Source organism: Cibotium barometz, chromosome 45, assembly GCF_041138505.1.
Source record: "Cibotium barometz isolate CiBa-2024 chromosome 45, ASM4113850v1, whole genome shotgun sequence".
Lineage (NCBI taxonomy): Eukaryota > Viridiplantae > Streptophyta > Polypodiopsida > Cyatheales > Cibotiaceae > Cibotium > Cibotium barometz.
In genome coordinates this window covers 42,243,035-42,260,737 of record NC_141090.1, presented here as the reverse complement: position 1 = coordinate 42,260,737, position 17,703 = coordinate 42,243,035, and the positions used below count along the sequence as shown (strand labels likewise).

The 17,703-nt window shown below is 39.2% G+C and overlaps 1 protein-coding gene across 7 annotated transcripts in view; it reads left to right on the top strand.

Annotated features, from left to right (window-relative positions):
* Positions 1 to 9,086: 9,086 nt before the first annotated feature.
* LOC147612779 (chromatin modification-related protein EAF1 B-like) overlaps positions 9,087 to 17,703 on the top strand; it is a 69,067-nt gene continuing 60,450 nt past the window's right edge. For 2 of the 7 annotated variants that reach the window (XM_086783387.1, XM_086783384.1), the window contains exon 1: positions 9,092 to 9,370. The gene's annotated coding sequence lies outside the window, so the exon portion shown is untranslated. Of the gene's footprint in view, positions 9,371 to 17,703 lie in introns of all 7 variants that reach the window. The other 5 variants (XM_086783388.1, XM_086783385.1, XM_086783390.1 and 2 more) reach the window with 3 other exon arrangements.

Below are 17,703 nucleotides of genomic sequence, written 5' to 3'. Positions count from 1 at the left end.
TTCTACTCCTCCAAGAATAGCATGTGTGTATAGCTCCCATGTGGAGAACAATGATGTGGTGATTAATGAAATTAAAAACTGCAGGCATCTTGGCATTTGGATCTTTGCCACCATGGTCACTAGTTGAGTCACCATGGACTATAGTATATAAATTGCAGACAATCTTCTTGGACTTGTGATCAAAGCTTTATTGAGCATGACTATGATATTCTAGGTCTTTTCATTTGTAAACCCCAACCCCATGCTCTCTCTTTTTTATCTTCCACTCCTCCACGAACCATAGGCAACACTTAGTAGGCATATCTTCTTTTTTGTTTACTCCACAAGCTATAACACAGGTCATACTTGGGGGATTCACTCACAATAAAGGGGGACGTCACCTGCGTGTATGAACCTCAAGAAAACCCCCTATATATGATGCTCGTACGATGATAACACCCCCTATTTAAGCTTATAAGGATACCTTTAAAATGTCTATGTCACCCCCCTTCCTTATATCATTGCTAAAAGTATTGTTGAAATGCTATCAAAACATTTGAAGAATTTTGAAGAATTGTTAAAAGTATTGTTGAAATGCTATCAAAACATTTGAAGAATTTTATACAACTATGTTCATCAAAAGTACTTATGACATATCCTTAATGTTGCTATACCCCTCCCATCCCCCCCCCCTCCAAAGCCCCCATCCCCCTAACTTAAATTTAAGATTTAGTATTCACCTAGATACATGGCCTTACCCCAACCTTATAAGCTTATGCCTCACTTCAAAAAAAAACCTCTTGTACACTCACGTGATATCATAAGTTTTCTAAGACTAAATCCCTCGGGAGGTCATATCATATCTTCTTTGCCTTTGGTTCTTGTCTTCATCTCCCCACATTGATTGTAGGCCTTCGTGTTGAACATGGAAACCACTTCTATGTCCTCCATCTCACCGCATCCTTCTCTTCTCTCAATTAACAGTGGCCATTATTGCTGGAGCATTCACATCAATATGTATATCTCATGTTGTAAGCAACCAAGTCTTCCTTCCCATCAATTTGAACTACTGTAATATGAAGCGCTTATTTGCACACAATTGGGATAGCCATCTTAATCCTCCCACCGAATTGAATTACTGACAATTGAAGCTTCCAATTTGGCAATAAACTTGAAATTTTTTCACTATTAAAATCTAAAAATGAAAGAAATTCTTATCCCTTCTTTGTACACCTTTCAAAGTTTGCATCCTTTGGCGAACACACCAATGAATAGCCCTCTTTGTAGTCCAATTTTATGGGTAAAATCCAGTAAAGTATATGCTGAGAGCTTTGCTCTAGGCTTTGGGAAGGAGAAAAAGAGGGTAATTAACACAAGATTATGCCCAAAAGTGCACACACAACTAAGCTATGGTTCTTTCTTGATTCTCACTCTCTCCATCACAAAAAAGAGATATGGGTGCACAAGATTCAAGATAGAGGAAATGCAAGAAGCAAGATAGTGGAAGAGAGGGAGAAAAGAAAATACTCCCCCCTTTTGAAAAAGAGGAGTTGTGCAACTCCTTGACCACCCAAACCACTTCTTGATGTTTTATTCATATTTAAAAAAGTGTCCATCTTATTACTTTCCTAAGTTTTCAATTTTAGGCCTTAATTTCCCTAGTTGACTAAGGTTCCTATTCAAGTACCAAAAAAGAAGGATTTCAAGGGTGCATTGGCTTCTATATATGTGGACCCCTGGTTAAAACCTCGGCTGGCTTTGCTGCAAGTGACATCCCTCGACGACTCCCCGCTAACTGTTGTAACAACAACGAGTCTCTCCTTAGTTAAACACATACCAAATGCTTCCTCCAGCATTCTGGCGTAAAACAGTCCTTAAAAAAAAACAGAGGTTTTATGCAAGTAGAATTCCAGTTTGAGATTGTTTCCACAAAACCCTTTTTCCTTAATCCATATTTTCATAATGAGAATCATTGATCATCAGGCTAATCTACCCATCATTTCACTGAATTTCCAACTAGATTCTTGGTGATTTCGGTCAAGGAAAAACTATGCTAATTCAATGGTAGTGTATTCTTTGTATTAAGGGATGCATAAATTTTTGAAAAGAAGTAATTGATTTTCAGAAAGCAATGTTGTAGCCTTTTGTTTACTATAACTTATCCAATCTTAGAAAAATATGTTTTTTGTTGACCTTTTCAATGCACTACCACCTTAATCTTTGAATCAGCAGTATTCACCAGCCTTGCTATAATGAGTGCTAATGAGACATTGATTACCCATCTACTCCATGTGCTTCTTTGAGTTCACCATACAAACGCACCTGGATGTCCTTTACATTAGATTCTTATTCACATACCATAGGTACCCTAGTTGCCTACTGCACATAAACTTTGTGCTGCTTCTAAGAGATTAGAATGTGCTAACCATGATGATGTTGGGCCTACACACAAGGTTGTTAAAGTTTCTGAGAAGCTACACCATTATGTGCATAAGTAGCTGCATAGTTTACACACAAGTAGCACACCACCAACGAAGGGCACATGCTACGGTTGTGTTGTTTACTAGTTTGCATGTTTATGGCTTAGCTCACATACAACTTTCGTTTCCGCTCACACATAGGGAAGCCCACACATATGGTAAAGCATTTGCAACCCCTGCTCATGCCCACACAAAGCTCAGAAACCACTAATCTCACCACCTTCTTCTATGATGCAAGGTCAACATTTTCACAGAGATCTAATCTTGAAGCTTCACACTGAAAATAGATTTAACCAAGGCTTCAACACATTGTAGATATCATTCTCTCCTCCTCTCCTCTCATGGAAACGATTTCTTTCAACCTTTTTAAAATGAGACTCAATGATGACTTTAACTAAACACACACTCACATAGAGACCCATAAACACAAATATGCCCTCTCTTAACAAATGATTAAGGATACTCCCATGGAAGGAAGCTCTGATACATTATTAATATATAATCACTAAGATTGTCGTATCTTAGGTGCCAATTATAGATTGATCATAAATCACTAACAATCCTTGCTTTCTTAAAGAGATGTTATCTACTGAAGACTTTGTACTAATCAAACATAGACACATGATTAACACTAAGCATCACCCATTTGCAAGACTTAAAGATTAACATAATGCAAGGACCAAGACCTCCAAAAAGGACCACTTAGAATCAGTCACAACAAAGAGAATTTACAAATGCTAGGATTCTCTCACACACTAGAGTACCTAAAATATATAGGCTCTTAAGAAGAGGGCACTTAGAGTCACTTGCCTAACCCACACGTGCCCTCTATAAAATAGAGTTGCCATCAATGCTTGGGTTGACTACCTGACCACGGTACCACAAGGTAACGATAGTTATATGTACCTTAGCCCTTAGCCTATAATTTGATGTAAACTACCACACAGGATTTATATGTGACCATACAACACGTGTGTACATCACATTTTCAAAACCCTCTCTTGATCTACATAAATACCAACATTGGTATCATAGTATTTTTTTTGCAAGACTTAAAGTTTAACATAATGCAAGAACTAAGATCTCCACAAAGGACTCTTAGAATTACTCACAAAGAGAGATTACAAATGCTAGAGTTGTCTCACACAAACACTAAATGTAGTGTCAGTACCTCAAATATATAGGCTTTCAAGAAGAGGGTGCAGAGCCTATTGAGCCACTTACCTAACCCACTTGGCCATGTGCCCAATGGTTGACCTACGGGTACCACAAAGTAACCACATTTATGTGAACCTTAGCCCTTAGCCTATAATTTGATGTAACCTACCACAAAGGATTTATATGCGACCATATAACACATGTATGTAGATCACATTTTCAACAACCTCTCTTAATCTACATTTATACCAGCATGGTGTGTATATTAGAGTATTTTCACATAGCAAAAGAAATACTATATGTGTAGATTAAGAGGGTGTGTCGAAAATGTGATCTACAGACAAGTGTTGTGTGGTCACATGTAAATCCTTTTTGCTAAGTTACAATAAACTCTAGGTTAAGGGCTAAGGTTCACATAACTATGGTCACTTTGTGGTACCATGGTCAGGTAGGTCAACCCAAGCATTAATGGCACCTATGTTTTCTAGAAGGCACATGGCCAAATGGGCTATGCATGTGGTGCCCTCTTCCTGAGAGCCTATAAATCCTTTGTGGTAGGTTATGTCAAATTATAGGAGAAGTTAAGGGCTAAGGTTCACATAACTGTGGTTACTTTGTGGTACCATGGTTAGGCATGTCAACCCAAGCATTGGTACCATGGTAGAGGGCACATGGCCAAGGGGGTTAGTAAGTGTCTCTAGGAACCCTCTTCTTGAGAGCCTATATATTTAAGGTACTCACACTACATCGAGTGTGTGTGTGTGTGAGAACTCTAGCATTTATAATCTCTCTGGCACACACTAGATCTAGTGTGTGTGTGTGTGTGAGAACTCTAGCAATTGTAATCTCTCTTTATGACTAATTATAAGTGGTCCTTTGCGAAAATTTTGGTTCTTGCATTGTGTTAAGCTTTAAGACTTGCAAATGGGTGATGCTCAGTGTTAATTGTTTGTCTATGCTTAGTCTTGTGCATCATACAAAGTTGTCATCATATTCTCATTTATAAAGGGTTGCCCTTTAGCATCATGATGACAAGCAATCTAGGTGGTGTCTTTGATAAAGCTGATAGGTTTGATGGATCCAAGTACTTGGGTTATGAAAATGCAAATGGCACTAATAGAGAGAGAACTATGGGGAATTAAATATGGATATGAGAGAAAACCTTCAAGCATGAACCCAGACTTGATGAGTAAGTGGGACACAAGTGACTCCAAAGCACTTTCGTACATCATCAATGGACTCAGTGATAACCAAATTCATCAAGTGAGTTCATCCTCTAGTTCTTAATGAAGCATGGGTGTGACTCAGGAAATCTTTGGTCACACCAATGCAGCAACACAACTTTTTATAAGAAAGAAACTATATAAATTAGAAAATGACAAGAAGATTTATGTGGCTTCTCGTATAATTTATAATTTATGTAAGGTGCTTAATGCATCGGCTTCTCATATAATTTATGGAAGGTGCTTAATTGATCAGCTTAGTGGAGTAGGAATCATTATTCTAGAAGTGGAAGCAGTGTTTGTTCTTCTTTGTCGCATGCTTGCATCATTTAAATAATGTGTTTCTGTAATATCAAAATAACTAAATCTAACTCTTGCATCATTCGCATCTTCCCTCATCTTGAAGGAAACAACGTTAGAAGCAAGAAAAATCTTCCACTCTAACAGCCCACCAACTCAACCTCTTAGTCAGTAAGCACTTGTATGAAACATAAGAAGAAGACCAACATCCATCATTGGTAAAAGACTATTCTCACCAATTGTTCTCGGTTAACCTCGTGAGGTTACTTCCCATTCTCAAGCATGGATTATTATACGATTATCTTCGGTTGCTTTTTTACAATTTTCCTACCGAACATAGGACAGGAACGTTTTCCATTCTTAAGCATGGATTATTATACAATAATCTTCATTTGTTTTTTTACTACTGACAGCATTACGTGCGGAGGCAGGGTTCGAACTCGCAATCTTCATGTCATGAGCTTGACGAGTTGGCCACAAGAGCCCAAGGTCTTGTTATCACTACAAAAAGAAAGGACACTTCATCAAAGAGCATAAAAAGGATGAAGAAGAGAAGAGAAATTCCAATGAAGAGGAAGCTTCTTCAAAACATGAAGCAAATGTAGTTGAAACATTGTCTTAGTAACAACTTCAAGTCTTTGTGGCTCATTGTAGTGGGCTTCTTTTTTGGCTACGAGGAAATACTCTAATCTACACACCTACTAGTAGTATAGTTGGATAAACCAACACGATATTTATGGATCACACAAATTACAAAACATTATAGCACTCAGTGCTCACACAGAATTAGCAAAGATAAATAATTAACTCTGTGTATTTCTTCTTCTACATGATTATATATGAGCACTTTTTGCACATAAAAATAACCATATGGATCAAGAAACAAAGCATTATCTTCAATCCAACATGCCTATTGTGATCTTATTCCTAAGCTACCTCTAAGCTAAGGTAAAAGTAACTGTAAAACTAAGGTGAGTTATTTCCTAAGCTAACACCACACTCAATGGGTAGTCAACCCCGCAGATAAATGTCGAACCCACTTGATGAGACAAGGATTATTTAGATAAGTAATAATAAATCTTGATTCTGTAATTTCCTATATGCTGATGGTAATATAATCCGGATTGATCTAATGGCTATCTAAAATCAGTATCTATTACATGAGCGAAAGGATGAATTTTCCTATAAGGATCTATCTGAGAAGATAAATAAAGTGAAAAAAATTTATAATTTTTCGGATCGTTGGGTTATGGATTTTCTTCACTCTGCACCTTGCTATATGGATTATAACTCTAACTTTATAGTTAGGTAACCTTAGCTCACCTTTATGCACGAGTTCTAACATTAGCACTAGTAGCTAGTACACGTTGAGCTGATCCGAAAGGGTGATCATGATCCTGGAAAGGATACGGATCATATGGAGACTAGCGAAAAGGTTGCTCTACTAAGGAAGAGGCAAAATTTATTTACTGAAATGTGCTACAACACTTTGTACAGCACGCCAATTTGGTGAAATGGGCAAATCTCCATCCCATAGAGTCTCCACAACATTTTGAATAAAATTAGCACATCTTTCTAACACAAACAAAGATCTTGAGTTCTTTAGTCTATGTCTCCAGAATCTTCTCTCTTTTTTCCATTAAATTGGCATATTCTTCATGATGCACTTTTAGATTCCGGATCTCTTCGTCATACTCATCCAACTTGGCAACTCTCTAGATGTAGCGGTTTTCTTTTTAAGTTGGTTAATCTTCTCAATTTCTTGAGCTCGCTTGTCTTCAAGTTCTACATTTCTTTTTACCAACTCTTGATTTGCTAACTTTAAGGCTGTCACTTCATTTTTTAAGTGCTCTGCATTGTGATGAGCCTTAGCCTGTTTTTTGTAAATGATATACTCTCTTTGAACTTGGCTAAGCTGTTTATCCTACTCAAGAACAACTTGTTTGCCCTTGTCATGCTAATTTCCAGTATATGTTAAAGATTGGGCCATTGAAGGTTGTGCTGGTACATCTTCAAAGCCCCCTATATTTGTTGCCGGAATGTCTCATGGCTCTCCAGATCCACCTGCTCTAGATGTATCATCTAGCTTTTTGTTTAGTAAGGCATCAGGTCAGCATTTAGGATAAACTAGAAGTTTAAATTGTTCAATATATTTAGCATACAAATCTTTCATGAGCTGCTTGATTCGGGCTTCATAAGAATCCATATCACTGGCTGTGAGCTCGTAGACCTCCAATTCATCGGTGACATCCATGGCATCTATTCGACTTTGCAAGGTCTTGAGTCTTGCTCGATCATCTTTAGATACAGCCTCATGTTGATTCATGGTAAAAAGACTCTGGGCCAACAGATGTTGACATTGTAGCTTTGAATTTATGTACTTTTGCTGGAAATCCAAATTTTATTCTTGCATCTTGGCTTTATTTGCATTGACTGCGCTACATTCTCTCTGATCGCTTCTATTGTCTGCCTCAAGGTCACATGTTTAGCTGTCGATGCTGCCACCTTATTTCGAATTGCAGACATTTCACCAATTCTGCTCTAGATTTTGTCAGCTTAGCTATAGACAAACTAAGCACATTTTGCAAAACATCTTTTTGGGCTGTCAATGATGCAAATGCATTAGTTGCTTTTTGTTGTATAGTCTGAAATGTATCTATAGGCAACCTATAACAAAAATGTATCCATCTCATCCGAAAAAGCTAGTGGATTTGAAGTGTCTACCACATCAAGAGTCTTTGGAGTTGTCTCCTCGTCATTGGTTCTTGCCTCTCCAATTCTTTGGATTTCTTGAGTGTCTTTATTTGTGCCTACACTTCTACTTCCAGCACTTTCTATGGGGTTTTCTCTTTGGTTGCTTCCTTATGGGACCCCTCCAACGTGTCTTGAAACTTCTTCACTTTCTTTTGAAAGTGTATTGTACCCTTTGCTCACGAGGTAGCTGTAATCGGGGTTTGCACAGTGGTTGAGATTCCTTGATGGAGAAAGTGCAAATATTGACCAATCTTCGTCTTTGAGTTAGGCCCTATACTTTTAAGCTCTTTGAGTTAGGCCCTATACTATTAAGCTCTGCTTGTTTGCAGGCACAGAGCTGATTAAACAAAACATGTGCCCATGCAACAAGCTTACCAGCAAAGGCATACATATATAAGCCTAGTGCCCTCTTTGACATGTAAGTGAGCTTGTGGGTGAGGATGCAACCTATCTTGAGCTTCTTTGTGATTGTTAAGTTTGTACTCCTTGCTAGTCACTTTGGAGCTAAAGTAGATGAGGGAATGGCATATCCCCTTATGATTATAGTTTTAAGGGGAGACATGTGGCACCTTTTCACCATATCTTGTGTATGGTCTTTTTGCCTTGCCCCCTTCAACCCCCCCTCCCCCATGCTCGGGCCCTTCCCCCAAACACACACATACATGTACATAAAAGCATTGTTGTAGTCAAAATAGTTAACTTAATCAATGGTTGATATTGGTTAACATATTGTGCAAGGATTTTGTGTGAGGCTTCTTCTATATTCAATGATTGGAGCATCTGCCTTATTCTAAAAAAATACTTGTGAAATTTTAATAGGTGCGCTCCTAATAGCATTCTTGTTTTTGTGTTAATGAGCAATTGGAATCATTTTTTCTTACTGTAGTCTCATAAAGCCGTCCGTTTCTTTGTAGTAACATTGACAATGGATTGTCACCCTACTAATGCTCTGTAAATATGGGTTGATTATAACAAAGACTTGTACGCTTTCAATTTAAACAAATTTTCCTTAACATGTGATCTCATTAACTACTCTAGCCAGGTTGTGGCTCAACAAACACGTTAATGTAGTCTTGAAAATTTTCAACTCCTTCAGACCACAAGCAAAGCTAAGGATTCTTTATTACTAGTTCCTAGCAGAGCTAAGGATTCTCTACTAGTTCTTAGCTTATGTATCATGTTGCATAATGAATCATCATCATCATTAAGGACATGTATTGGGCGCTCATCATCTTCGTTAATTTTGTACAGAAGGTTTGAAAACCCAAAAATATAAAAAAAGCAGACCCTACGAACGCAGAAGGAACTCTTCGTCTGAGTTTAGGGTTTCTACTGTTTGGACAAATCGGATTGTATTGCAGAAGAACAGCGATGGCTCTCTAACTCAGGCAGTTTTCTTCTCTAGGGTTTTCAACAAGGCGCGAATTAGGGTTTCAACGAACAACCATTTGGTTCTGCTTTCCCTGATTTTTTACGGTATGTTCTTCACTGCTTTGCATTTTTCCAAGAAAAAAACCCTAAATCAGCTCAATGAACTATGATCAGCCGTGCTCCGTAGATATTTGATTTTCTGCGAAAAAAAGTATTTTCCCCGTGAAAAAAAGATCACGGGTGCTGTGTTTTTTGTTTTGGGTAGTCGAAACCGGTCTGTTGCCAAGGGAAAAAGCTGCGGCAGTATTTTCTCGGGGGAAAGATACCCGGCAGTTTTTAAAAAAAAAAACTTAAAAAGAGAGAACTTTTGTCTTCCTTAGAGGTGCATAAAGTGCTTGTACGCAAATGGCATTTCATAGGGGATGCTTTACAGTTTGAGCTAGGGTAAACAAGGGTTCCTGTCACATACATTGATCTTCTTTCACACGTTACTATTACAGCAGAATGAGTTTTTGTGTTCCACAAATGTTTCTAAGTGTTAAAGGAAAACATTACTGCTCAAATGGCTGATGTGATGGATGTGCACAAACATTGTCATGGACCCTTTGTGGCTCTTCTTGAGGAGAGAAGTCAGGAGAATTTCTGGCAAGCCAAATGCACAATGGTGTGAGTGTCTCTATGAAGTTCATTGCGAAGTCTTCTCTTACATTATGTGATTGAAGTTTGTGATCAAACCATATATGGAGAATACAGTTTTGATAAAGAGCATGGAGAAAGTCAGCAGTCTGGAAAAGCAACACCTTAGAGACATGTCGCAAGACAGCTATGATGAAGAGCATGGAGAAAATGGTGGAAAACTAACAGAAATTAAACATGTTTAAAACAGTAGGCTATGATGTTGAGATGGGGGGCAAGCATGCAGCTACACAACAGGGCCAATAAGTGGCATGGCTGCTGAAAATCAGTGCTAGAAAAAAAATGTCATTATAATCGATTTTTACTGGCTGAAACAGTCTTAGGACTTTTCTAGCCCTTATCTTTTTTATACATTCTAGTTATAAAGCTGGCATTTATACATTCTTGTAATGAATTTCTATACATTCTAGTTACAAAGCCGGCATTTATACATTATTGTAATGAATTCGGTTGATTGAATGAGTTGTCTATTTTGATTGGTTGGCAAAAAGGTTTCTATTGAGCATTCCTTGAAACCATCAAAGAGGAACATGCTAAATAAAACGAGAGAGCTGCCGGACCGATGTGGTAAACAAGGGCAAGGTGTAATCCAAAGAAGAGTGGAGGGAAGGAGAGAGCAATATCCATCAAGAATCCTTTCATGGCTTCCCACTTGTCTGGAGACAACGGGCAACGAACTGGCACTCTACTCTATTTTTTCTAGGTCGATGATGTCAAGGGCCTCCTAATGAAGAGGATGTATGATAGTGTCCTAGGAGACCGTGCCATGTCAAGGCCTCCTAATGAAGAGGATGTATGATAGTGTCCTAGGAGACCATGACATGATTGTTGTGCCACGATCCTCACCAGACCACAGAAAATTCTGAGTCTATCACTGAATCTAGCTGGTGTACGAGTGGTGAGAGGAAAAGGAAACTCTAGTGCAAGAGCTTCTCGTCCGGCTTCTTCCATCCATTCTTACCTAGTTCTGTCTTTCTACTTTTGTTAAATTCCATCTGTCCATTGCTGTGTAGTTTCATCCATCTACGTCCTTCAAGCAAGTTCTGTCTGGCTACTTCCTATTGGTCTATTTTGTAATTGTGTTGATTCCGTCCAACATCAACGTCCACCATCAAGGTGCTATCGACACTTTATTGGCTTGTGTTTTGCTCAAGAATAGGGGAGCAAAGAATGATATGTTGATTGAGGCGACATGCACCTTCTTAGGTAGTGGGCTAAATTGGGGGAATTTACCACCCTTTCTCCTTGTCAAGGGTGTTCCATCCCTCAACCCTACTTTGGTCCTGTTGGGGTTTTGCGGACTGATCGAGGGTACCTTGGGGTGGTAAGACCTTAGTCCACATTAAGAAACTACAAGGTAACTCTTTGATCTCATCTGTTGAAATTCATCATCTGGTACAAGTGGTTGCCAAGGTTGTCAAATTAGTAAATTTGCCTTTGGTCAACATGATCGCCTCTGAGCTCAGGGATCAATAGTTAGCCATTGGGTGCAAGGTTTATTTGACAATGGCTCTACTTATAATTTTATTTCTTCGCATTTGGTGCACACTTTGGCTACCCACAGTGCCAAGTGACCATCGGCATAAGGTCAGACTTGCCAAGGGAGTAGATGTGGAAGTGTGGGACCAAACGGTGCCTAAGTTGGACGTCTAGATTTAGAAGTACTAGGAGGCCTTGGACTTCCACATCATGAACCTTGATTCAATTGGTGTTATCTTAGGAATGTTTTCTACATCATGAACCTTGATTCAGTTGATGTTATCAATCTTTTGAGAAGAGCGAGACGATGATGTTAGATTATCGGTCTCATAGGCTCTCTTTTATTCGTGATGGTGAACTTTTCGTAATCCATGGTGATATCCCTCATCAATTACCGGATGTATAAGTGACTCGGGCTTCGGCTAAGAAAAAAAATGAAACTCTTTTTGATTGTAAAAGTGAATTGTTGTATTGTTTTCAATTTTGAAATTTCTTTAAGGTCATCTACTTGTGAAGGGAATGATGTTGCTTCTTGTGAGAACTTCTCAACCTATTAGTAATTTATAAGTAATTTATAAGACTTGATTAAAGATATAAGACTGAAAGTAAAGATGCTTAGAGCGGAAAGCTGTGTTGTGTTGCATTTAGACACACGGACTTGTTAAATAGGGCTTGAAAAGGCACAAATGAAGAGGCAGATTCCTCATGAAAGGGTGTGACTCTTGAATGAATAATTATGTTCTTTGGACATAGAGATGTGTCTCTTTGAATAGACATGTTCTTTGGTGATGACCCATGTGACAGGGTGTGATCGTTCATTGGTGTCCTTTCAATGATTAAGGATAATTAAGAGTAGTTAGAGAGATTAAGTCACAATCGTGACATTCCCTCCCACTTTAAATAAGATCCAGGATTATATAAGTGATTGTTGTTGACTAAAGAACTCTTAATGTAATTTCGGGTATTGTTGTTACTTTACCAAGTTGAATCTGAATCATCTAAATCTTTTCATTGTACCAAGAATTCTATAATAATTTTTTGTTGAGTTTCTTTTAGTTGAACATCAAGAATTTTATGTGGAATCAAAATCATATGTTTATCTTCTATCTTTGGAACATAATTTGAAATGTTTGGTACAATAGAATCTCCTTGTACAAGTTTCTTGATCCATGATATGTGAAAAGTCCATGAAATTTTCTTTAGAAGGGATAAATTCAACTCTATAACTCAAAGGAGAATTCTTCTTGATAATCTGAAAAGGACCATAGTGACGTGGTTGTAACTTCGGAAAAATTGATTTCATTGTTTTGTATCGATGAGGAGCGACGAACAAAAGAACCATTCAACCATATCACCTTCTTGAAGTTCATCATGTCGACGATGTCGGTTAGCTGCTTGTTGATATTGTTCCTGAACTCAATCATCTGATCTCGAACTTGAAGAAGAATGTCTTGCATTTCTTGAACTAACTGATCCGCTTATGCCACCTTGTGTTGAAGAATAAAGTCTACTGGCACAATTGGTGTATGACCATAAGCGCTTGAAAAGGGCTCATACCAGTTGCTGTATGATGAGAATTCTTGTAAGCAAATTCAATCAATGGTAGATAATCTTTCCAAGATGCTAAGCGAGATTGAATATAATGTTTGAGCATCTCTTTAAGAATTTGATTAACTCTTTCAGTTTATCCATCCGTCCGTGGTTAATATGTTGAACTGAATAATAAATTTGTGCCAAGTGACTTAAAAAGTGAAGTCCAAAAATGTCTTGTAAAGTTAGGATCTTGATTTGAAATAATGGACTTTGGCAATCATGTATTTTGAAAATATACTTAAGAAATAATGAAGCAATATCTTGGGCTTGAGCTGTCTTCTTGCATGGCATAAAATGTGTCATTTTGGAAAATCTATCAACCACTACCATAATTTGTTTATTACCTTTCGAAGAACGAGATAAAGATGTAATGAAATCCATATTGATGCTTTCCGAACGTTCATTTGGTACGAGTGATTGAAGAAGACCAATTGGAGCTTGTTTACTTGCTTTCATTTGTTGATGAGAGAAACATGTTGTAACAAACTTTATAACATCTTGCTTCATTTGAGGCTAATAATCGGAAGTTGTCAGCGATTGATAAGTCTTGTTGATAACAGGATGAGCTACATAAGGAACCTCATGATGTTTCTTTACCAAAAGTTTACGCATACTTGTGTTATGACTCATGAGGGACGCAAATGTGATCCTGATAATAAAGTAATCCATCGATGAGAGAATAAGTGGCATAAATCGTCAAATCAGAAGGACTAGATTGTGGAGTTGTAATCACTTGAAAAGCCTTTGCAAAGTCTCGATTATATGCATATTGATTAATAAAAGTTGTTGGGATGTTGATTTGAACTATAGAAATCGCCATTGCTAAAGCCTGAGGCATTTTGCGAAGAGCATCGGCAACTACATTAGAAAGACCAAGAACATATTCAATAGCCATATGAAAGTTTGCCAAATACTCCATCCATTTGCCTTGTCGTGCATCCATAATTGGTTGAGTGAAAATATACTTCAAGGAATGATGATCTGTCTTCGCAACAGAATCCGTTCCTAAAATCTAGGCTCTGTGAGAAAGCCACGCTACTGCTGTAAATCTGAAAACAGAGAATAAAACAACATATATGTGTAGACAATAGAGTGCAGATGATCAAGAACCTAAATATGAATGAAGGTACAGCACGAGGGAGGTCCGTGAGTGCTGGTATGTACATGTGAGGGCTGAAATCAGAGATGAAATGATGTGGGAATGAGGCACCTATTTATATAGGTCCTCATGCGCTGGTCAGCCAAGTTCTATAGGCCGACTTGGACAAAAATCCATAAAATATTGAAAAATGCTAAAAAATGCACCTAAAAATGGTGCAAAAATAGCATATAATATATGCAGTGCAGGGCCTCATAAATGGGCCAGATACAAGCATGCAGGGAGTCCATGTGGGGATGAACAATATTTCCAACACCTCCTCTTCTGCGCTAGATGGGTAGACCAATGCTAGCACGTTGAAGTAAGACCTCCAAAGAAGCACGAGGGAGCGGTTTGGTGAAGAGGTATGCAAGGTTGTCCTTGGTAGAACAATACAGTGGGCGAAGAAGACCACGTTCGATCAAGTCTCGAACAAAATGATAATGCACTTCGATATGTTTGGATCAACCACGAATCACCGGGTTTTGTTCCACAGCAATAGCACTCTGGGAGTCCGAGAAAATTGTGACCGGGGAATCTTGTGCATAGCATAAATGTTCCAGAATTTGATGAATCCACAAAGCTTCAGTCATGGAGAGAAGGTAGGACTTATACTTAGCCTAAGTAGATGATGTAGCAATCTCTGTTCAGAAAGGCAGATTTAACAAGACAAAAGACAGGCCATCCAGAATGAGCAGCCAAGGCTAAAACAATCCGAATGGTGGTATACCTGGCTGTAGGTGCAAATGCCTCATCAAAGTCATTGCTAGCTTTCTGAGCATAACCATGAGCAACAAGGCGAGCTTTGTACTTATCCAAAGTACCATCAGAATGAAACTTGACTTTGAAAATCCATTTGACACCGATGACCTTCCAATGTAATGGGCGTGGAACTAACTCCCAAGTTTTGTTCCGCTTGATAGAAGACATCTCTACGTCCAAATCCTGTCGCCACTGCGGCAAAGCAAGGGCCTCCTTGGGAGACTCGGGCTCATCAATATCCTGTAAGGTAGTCATAAGAGCATAATTCACGATATGAGCAGAAGAAGCAAGCCGAGAAGATCTCCGAGGTCTAGAAGACGGAGCAGATGCCTGAGAATGCAATTGGGTATCAGAAGGCCAGAGTCCTCTAATAATTTCTGGACCCATGGGGGGGATCAGACCTCTCAAATCTGAAAGCAGAAGAAGGTACTGCTGTACAAATGGATGCATCGAGGACAGCAGTGGAAGGACAAGAAGCAACCAAATGTGGAGAAGATAATGGAGAGGCTACAGATACCGATTGAGAAGATGCAGGAGGCAATCCAACTCTATGTAAGGGGATGGACACAGCAGATATAGGGGCTGAAACAGAGGGTATAGCGGGCTGAATTGGTGTTAAAGACACGGGAATCATTGCGGGTGAAGAAGCTCGTTGTGGTAGATGAGAAAACTCTCCAATATCGACTGGAAATGGGTCCAAAATCTGTTGAGAAGAGGTCATGGAAGAAGAATCAAGTCCAAATAATGTGAATGATGCAATAAAGATTTGGCCATCACCTTCATGGTTCGATTTTTCCTCTCAACTACTCCATTCTGGTGAGGAGTATTAAGGAGCTGTTGTCTGCTGTAATAAAGATCTTGCCATCTCCTTCATGGTGCGATTTTCCTCTCAACTACTGCATTCTGGTGAGTGGTATAAGGACCTATTGTCTGCCGTTGAATACCTTTCGATGCAAGAAACTCATTAGAGGGTACAAACTCACCACCATTGTCAGTCCGTAAGAATGAAATTGTAGAGTGAGATTGATTCTCAACCATGTCTATCCAAGTCCTAAGAGTGGCAAAAGCATCAGACTTGCGAGCCAAAAAACATACCTACACTTTCTAAGTAAAATCATCCACCAAAAGCATGAAGTACTTAGCCCCTCCAAGGGACTCAACCTTCATAGGTCCAGCCAAGTTTGCATGTATAAGCTCAAGCTTTTGTGTAGCCCGATGTGTAGCCTCTCCTCTGGAAAAGCATCTCTGTGATGTTTGTCCATCATGCAAGACAAGCATATATATGGTAGTTGACAGAGCTTAGGTGAACCAAGAACCAACTGGTGGGAAGAAATTTTCTACAAAGCAGAAACAGGTACATGACCAAAGCATGAATGCTACAAAGAGGTCTCATCAATAGAGCCTAAGGCATGAGAAAGAGAGAATAGTTGATGGGTATGAGAGTCAGATGAGGGAATCTGTGAGGAGAAAGTGGTGATTTTGTAGAGGCCTCCATCATGAACTCCATTGGCCACAACCAAGAGTGTCTTTCTGTCAATGACCTCAACCCCTCATCATCAAAATAAACTCCAAGTCCCTTCCAGCCAACCATGTATGCCACTTTGGCATTTCCCTCAACCTACCTTTTCCTGCCTTTGTTCTTATTAGAATCCTTGTCAGAATCTTGAGAGTTATCTTTGGTTTTGTATTTGGCTTTGGCTGCCCGAGAACTGTCATGTCGAGCAAAGCACTGTTCCTCCGTATGGCTTGATCTGCCACAAAAAGAACACTCCAAAATTTTGTTACCTTTGGCCTTTGTACCATCCTTCCTGACCTTACCTTGGGTAGCCTTGTTGTTGTTGTTGGTGTTGTTGCTTCCTCGTCCTCCTTTGTTCTTGCCCTTATCTTGGGAAACAAAAGCAGATTCCGACTTTCCTTTGCCTCTCATCAAACACTTGTCATGTAGATAACTCACAACTTCTTCAAAAGATAGAAGAGGCTGGCGAAAGTAAATATGATCTTAAAGGAATCAAAAGAGGGAGGCAATTTACCAAGCAGCTTGTGGATCGGGTTGTTGATTGCGCTCCCACATTCTTCAAGTTGCCGCTTGATGCGAGTAAAGTCCCCAATCTTATCAGTGATATTGTCAGATTCACTGATGGAAATCTTCTCAAGATCCACCTCCAGCTTGGCAATCTTCAAGGAAGAAACAACACCAAACCTCTTGTGAATCTCAACCCACATTTGTCGGGCATTACTCCTTGTAGAAATAAACTGTGCCTGTATGGCAGGAGTCATGCAATGAATGATGATGAGGCGTGCACAAGCATCCAAAGCCGCCTGAAAAGTTGGATCCACCAAGGCGGGTGTCATAACTGATGTCCAGACACCAGCATCGTCAAGAAGCAATTGGGTATAAAAAGACCAAGTATGATAATTGGTGGCTGCAAGCTTCATGGAAGATTTGGGGAGGAGTGTAGGATGGAACATGAGAGAAAGAAGAGGAGAGGTTCTGTGGGAGGGGAGAGACAAGAGAAGAAGTGGTTGCAGGAAAGGATGGGGGAAACACCAAAGGGGTGGACGGAGAGGGTACCGATGAAGTGGTAGATTGAGAAGTAGGGGATAGGATTCCCTGGGAAGAGAAAAGAAGTCCAGAAAAGTTAGAATATTGATCTCCAGAAGCCATATCCTCCAAACGCAGAATCCTCCTCTTCAAATAGGGCTAGAAGCAGCTAGACCTCCTCTAAAACTGAGCATAGGTAGTATGAGGATGAAGAAGAAGGAATGCAGG